The sequence below is a fragment of the Rattus norvegicus genome, chromosome 11 (assembly GCF_021556685.1).
Source record: "Rattus norvegicus strain SHRSP/BbbUtx chromosome 11, alternate assembly SHRSP_T2T, whole genome shotgun sequence".
NCBI classification, from domain to species: domain Eukaryota; kingdom Metazoa; phylum Chordata; class Mammalia; order Rodentia; family Muridae; genus Rattus; species Rattus norvegicus.
The window spans coordinates 75,942,247-75,948,815 of record NC_141544.1 but is presented as its reverse complement, the minus strand read 5'-3'; positions in this window follow the sequence as shown (position 1 = coordinate 75,948,815).

Here is a 6,569-nt window from a genome sequence, read left to right as displayed (position 1 = left end):
ACAAAGATGGCTGCCGAGCCCTCCCCTCGGCCTGCGGGAGCCTGGCTTGGGAAATAAGACATCTGGCATCCCATGAGGATAGCACATTTAATAAGTCAGTCCTGTGAGAAACCAAAGGTCGGAGGTAGTTTGCTTTTTGCTTCAGCTACACACAGAACCTAGGCTAGGTCATTCCAGAACACCAAACGACTTAACTTGACCATATGAATGGATGCATCCTGTTAGGGCACAAAAGGTTGCACAGGTCCCTTTGTAATAGAAAGTTATAGCAGTATAAGACAAATCGACCACGTTAAACAAACCCTTGTTTTGCACTGAGGTTTGTGGTAGGCTCCAAAAGGCCATACTAAACCAGAATATCAATAAACCAATTGGACGATTTTTAAAAGTTATATATTTTATCGTTATCGTTAAATTCTCTTATTCTTGAGATAGTGTTATAGTACAGCCCAGGCTGGTCTCCAGCTCACAATCCTCTTTCCTCAGCTTCTAAAGTTTGTAGGTAAGTGCTACCAGACCTTCCCAAACACAAAGTGGACTTCAGGACTTCAAATGTGTTAGGGCTTCTTCTAAACAAACAACAAACCAGGAGACTCACAGCAACCAATCCAAAGAGGAACAAAAAGGACCTGAGAGATGGCTTAGTGGCCAAAAGCATACACTGCTCTTGCAGAGGGCTTGAGTTGAAATTTTTTTAATACCAATGTCCCATGGCTCACAACTGCCTATAACTCCAGTTTCAAGTGAGGACCTGCCCTCAAGTGTACGTACCCACACACAGACATGTATGTTTAAAGATAGAATAATTTTTTTTTAAGATTTACTTTATGGGGGCTGGAGAGATGGCTCAGCGGTTAAAAGCACTGACTGCTCTTCCAGAGGTCCTGAGTTCAATTCCCAGCAACTACATGGTGGCTCACAACCATCTGTAATGGGATCTGATGCCCTCTTCTGGTGTGTCTGAAGACAGCTACAATATACTCACATACATTAAATAAACAAACAAATAAATAAATAAACAATTTACTTTATGTATAAGAGTACACTGTTGCTGTCTTAAGACTCACCTTGTTTTATAGGTAAGATGCTTAGAGACCCATGAATCACAAAGGAAAAATAGTTGTTTAAATTTGTTGAAAGTATGGGTGTTTTGTTTTTTTCCCTGACAGTGGGTAATTAAATACTGGGCAGTATTGTTATAAATCTATATGTTGTTAGCTCAGTGGTAGAGCGCTTGCCTAGGAAGCGCAAGGCCCTGGGTTCGGTCCCCAGCTCCGAAAAAAAAAAAAAAAGAACCAAAAAAAAAAAAATAATAAATCTATATGTTGGTTATATAGGCAGTATAAGTATTAAAATGTACATGTTGTTGAAATGTATATAACATCCCAGGAGGGATACATGAAATGCATTTTTTTTTAAAGGAAGCTGTCCCCTGTGATCACTTACACTTTAATGTGTAGATGCAACTGGTTTGAGTATAAGAAACTCAAACTGCAATTCTAGGGCAAGAGCTAGAGGGGCACTCCAGACTGGAAAGAAGGATATATTAGTGACTATTGTGCTAGAGACACTGGGAGCCAGAATTCAGAGACTTGTGGGTAGATGTGTGGAAGGCAGACTGATCATAGTGAAGGAGTGGAATGAATTCACATTCATTAGTAAGCCTGGGATATCAGTCATGAGGAGTCATTGGATTACATTCTATAAAGGTGGAACTACTTGGTTTATGGGTTAAGGAAACTCGCTTGGTGAGAATAGACAAATGGGAAAAAGGTTCCTTATCACTGACAAATTACACTTCCACGGGAACTGAAAACATGAAAAGTAAATTTTTCTTCTAATTCTAGGAAAGCATAGGAGATTTAAAATTGTTCATTAAAAGCATAAGAATCACTTAGATCATCACATAAAGGGCATAAGTGACCAGGCATGGTGACATATGCCATGAATACCAGCACTTCGGTGGCTGCATCAGGGGGATAACCAGAAGCAATACTAATAACAAAACTAGACGGTGAAGAGATGGCTCAGTGCTTAAAAGTGCTTGCTGCTCTCCCGGAGGACCAAGGTTCAATTTCTAGTACCAACATGGGAGAGGGGGTGTGTGTCTCAAAGCACATATAACTCCAGCTCCAGGGCATCTAATCCACTCTTCTGGCATCCACACATACATATGATATACAAGCACATAAATAAAACCTTTTTAAAAACCAATGATAGGGGCTGGAGAGCTGCCTTGTTGGTTAAGAGCACTGACTGCTCTTCCAGAGGTCCTGAGTTCAATTCCCAGCAACTACGTGGTGGCTCACAACCATCTGTAAGGGGATCCAATGCCTCTTCCCAAGTTACTCTAGCTTGTGTCAAGGTGATATAAAACTAGCCAGCATACTGGGATTGGTGACAAACTGATTTTATTACCCTACGATTACCCAGGTATTTTGGTACATGTTTATAATCCAAGCACTCAGAGATGGGGGAAGACCAATTAGGCTTTAAGGGTGGCTTGGGTTATGTGTGACTCTTAAAAAAATTTTTTAAAAAAATCTAGGGCTGTTGAATTGCTTACTGGGTAAGCTTAATCACCTTAGTAAGTCACTTCAGTGTCTGCTGCCAATGGGGTTTGATGCCAGGATTCCTCAGTGGAAGGAAAGAGCTGATTCTCACAAGTTGTCTTCTAATCTCCATACGTGCAAACGGAATAAGACATAGTTTGTTCAGGTGCACAAACAATCATGAGTCGAGGCATTTTTTTCCAGATACATTGGTGGAAATATCAGGTAGGTTACAGCAAAGCTAGAAACCTCTGCTCCAGGTACAGTTGCTATCTACTGACAGTCTGAGCTTTTGGGTTGTTGGAAGCTAGTAATCTGTTCACACATCCTGAAAAGTTTCAAATGATAGTCACAAAACATGGTAGGTGAGGACTGAGTCTGGCATGGCTTGGGTGGGGACAGAATAATATGGTTCCTGCCCCTGGGACAGGGCCAGCAGATATGGGCCTCCACACTTGTGGATGGCTGCCATGGGCATAAGGGGTGTTTGTATAATAATGTATGTATTTCACATTCCTCCTTTAAGGAATGTTCTCCCTATTAGCACTAGTGACTCCATGATAATCCAACAGCATGAGTCCTAGTGGCAAAGGTGTGGCTAATGTTTTAGCGAAATGATAAATGCTGGGTCCTTCAGGACAGCCCTTAAGACTGTGGAAAGAACTCTAAAAACATAAGTTCGAAAATACATAATTTCTTTCTCATTGCTATGAAAAAAAGAAAAAATAAAATTTCTCAATTATGCAAAAAGATAAGAATGCAATATGAATTATGAAAGACGTCATGAATCTAAAGGAATAGAGGCAGTTACAATATGAGCCAGCTTCTCAGAAAGATACAAAGGCAGGCATATACAGAGGCAGGCAGAATCCTGAGTTCAAGGTCAGCCCGGGACACCGGAAGTTCAGGCGCAGGTGAGGTAGAAATGGTAATTTCAGGACAGGATTCTACTCAGCTACCTTTTTAACATCTATGCGTAACAGAGGCAGGCAGATCTCTGAATTCTTTTGAAATGTTAGAAAAAAAATGTATGCTTGCTGTCTCTAAGAATTAACGGGCTAGGGTCACAGGATGCTGAGTCATAGGATAATCAAAGGGAAACCAGGAGTCAATGATTGGATTGATACGTAAGATAAAAGACTGGAGGGTTTGGGGATTTAGCTCAGGGGTTTGGGGATTTAGCTCAGTGGTAGAGCTCTTGCCTAGCAAGCACAAGGCTCTGGGTTCAGTCCCCAGCTCCGAAAAAAAAGAAAAAAACAAAAACAAAAACAAAAAACCAAAAAACTGGGCCTATGATCTTCAGGACATGAGCTAGCGTGAGAATGTTTTAGGAAAGCAAGAGAGAACTGCTGCCTGGAGATCTCCAGAGAAAGCAGTTCAGAGAGAAAGAATGAGAACAGAGAGAAAGCAGTATGGCTAGCTGTCTCCCTCAGAACAAAGGCCAGCAGCTGGGAACCACGATTTGACCTAGAGTCCTTTGTTCTGCCACTCCCAGACACTCCTTCCTCAGAACCTTCTCCAAGCCAAGGCTGGTCTTTGGTCAGTAACGTTGAGTGCTGGGCAATGAATATTCACTTAAAGGGGCCATAGATATCTGCATTAGTTACTTTTCTATTGCTGTGATTAAAAACAAAACAAAACACCGTGGCCAAAGGGACTTACAAAAGGAAGAATTTATTTACACTTATGGTTCCAGAGGTTTAGAGTCCATGCGGGAGGGAAGGATTGTCAGAGGGAGCAGGAAGCTGAGGACTCAATCTTGAACTGCCAATACGAAGCAAAGGGAACAAACAAAAAATGCAAATATTTTTAAACTCTCAAAGTCTGCCTCCAGAGACACACTCCCTCCAACAAGGCCACACTTCCTAAGCCTTTCCAAACAGTGCCTCCAACTGGGATACAAGCACTCAAATACTCGAGGTTATGAGAGACGTTCCTCAATTAAAGGACCACAATAGCTCCTGATAAATTTGGCTCTGGATTCACAACATCCTATCTGGCTACAATCACAAACTTCTAATTTGGTGGGTCAGCTTAGCAGAATCTTTAACACATGTGTGGCTTAAACGAAAAAAAAGAAAGGAAGGAGGAAAGAAAGAAGACAAACTGTAAAAGTGTATTCTCGTGCTAGCCTCAAACTTGAGAGGATCCTGCTGCCTGCCCCCTCGGGGGTTACTGGGGTTAATGAACCATGGTAGCATGGTTCAACACCTTAGTGGCTTTGATATTAGCCATTCTTTTACAGCAAGGTAAAGTTGCTATTCCTTGCTACTCTATCATCGGATATGGAAGATGAGGGACGGATGTAGGCAGCATTTATTCGAGGCCAGACGAGAAAAGTGGATGGAGGTCTCTCTTAGTCTCACTTCTCTACTTTCTAAGGCTCAGAGGGTGGAAGGACTTGGGTGAGGTAGGGGATTACAGGGAGTTCCCGAGAAGGACAGGGACTTTTTCTTTAGATCACCATCTGGGTTTCTTCTTGAAAGGGGATGTAGGATCCAACCTCAGGAAGTCAGTACCTGCTATTTACATTTGTATCTTTGAGATAGGGTGTGTGTGTGTGTGTGTGTGTGTGTGTGTGTGTGTGTGTGTGTGTGTCTGTCTGTCTGTCTGTCTGTCTGTCTCACAGCAATCCCCCAGGCTTAGCACCCCAAATGGGGAGGTTACTGGCTGCACCCCTATTCCTTGCTTTACATTTTCTTTTCAGATTGAGACAGTTCCTGAAGAGAACGGAGAGTCATGTGCAGAGACCCTCAGGCACTTAGGGAAAAGGTTGACGGGAGAGCCCCACACAGAAATCTCTAGTCACCCTCCATCCCAACCCCCTGCCTGCAAAGTAACCAGCCTAATAATTTTTAAAGGCTCGATCGATCCATCCTTTCGCACATCCAGGCGCGTCCTTACACTCCCCTCTCTCAGTCCCGACTGGGAGTACGGGAGGGGAGTCTCTGTTGCCTTTGGGGTGAGGGGGAATGGAGCTGGGTTTCTGTGTGGAAGGCCTTGACAAGATATACGCATGTACAAGCAGGGATGAAGCCCATGGGAGGGCATCGATTCAGCAGGACGGAACGGGGAGGGACAAAAAGTAAAAAGAAGAAAGGGACTTTCTTGCTAGATCACTTTCAGCCAAGCCACTGTTTCGATTCTGGCTTAGTAGGTTGTTTTCAACACGTTGTTTGCTTTCAGTTCTTATGTTTCTTCTGTGAAATGGGAATCATGGTGTGCTACCCGAGTGCTTGCAGGTTTAGTTTACTTTATTTTTTTGGTAGGGCTTTCTTATAACCAGGGCTGGCTTGGAACTCACTAAGCAGCCGAGGACGACCTTGAACTCTTGATCTTCCTGCCTCCACTTCTAAAGGGATGAGAGTACAGGCCTATGCTGCCACTCCTTGATGTCTTCGTTCCTTTTTCAGTGCTGGGGATCTTAATTGTGAATGTCACTTATGCTAAGCAAGTGCTCAGTCACTAAGCTCCTTATCCAACCTGGTTGTGAAATTCCAATGAAATATAGTGTAGGGGCAACAATTTCTAATAAAGTTTAACTAGTCCTACAGTTGATTCAAAGATGTCTGGGGAAGATCTCATATAAACTCTCGTTTTGATTTGGGGGGGATTCTAAAATTTTATTTCTTAATTAACAAAGTAACGGGTTTCCTTACCACACTTACACACCTACTTGGTTGTCCCCTTGTGGTCCTGCACTAACTTCCTGCAATACCTTTGCTCCAGTTTCCCCTTTCCTCTTTTATATCAGTTATTTTATTTCCCTCCTCACCCACTGCTTCCTTAAAAGCCTCATTTCCCGTGCTCTGGGTCCCTTCCTAGTTCCCCGATCTCTACCCATACTCATCCCTTCACAAACACACACGTACACAAATCAAGACATACACCTGGGAAGAGGTTCAGCGTAGAAAGTGCTTTCGGTGCAAGCGTGAGACCAGGAGTTCTCCAGAAGCTATGCCAAGTTGGATGTGGTAGTATGTGTCTGTGGTCCTAGCAAGCATGGGAGGCAGAGGC